Genomic DNA, 238 nt, shown 5'->3' with positions numbered 1-238 from the left:
GCCAGAATTTTCAAACGTAAATTGGGTATTTTGATGATGTATATTGGCTTTCAAGTGATAAAATTTTTCTTTTTTTTTTTGTAAAAAAAAGATTGTTTTCTTTTTTTAAAGGCTATAATTATATGAAGGGTTTGTAAAAAAAAAAAAGTATAAGTTCATTAGATGTGTTCAGTAGTACAATGGTCTGGAATGTTCTATGCCCTTTAAAATTTTAAAATCCTCTCCTTTTTTGAAAAGT

The sequence above is a fragment of the Penaeus monodon genome, chromosome 21, assembly GCF_015228065.2.
Source record: "Penaeus monodon isolate SGIC_2016 chromosome 21, NSTDA_Pmon_1, whole genome shotgun sequence".
Taxonomy (NCBI): Eukaryota; Metazoa; Arthropoda; class Malacostraca; order Decapoda; family Penaeidae; genus Penaeus; species Penaeus monodon.
Note: the sequence above shows the minus strand (reverse complement) of the source record.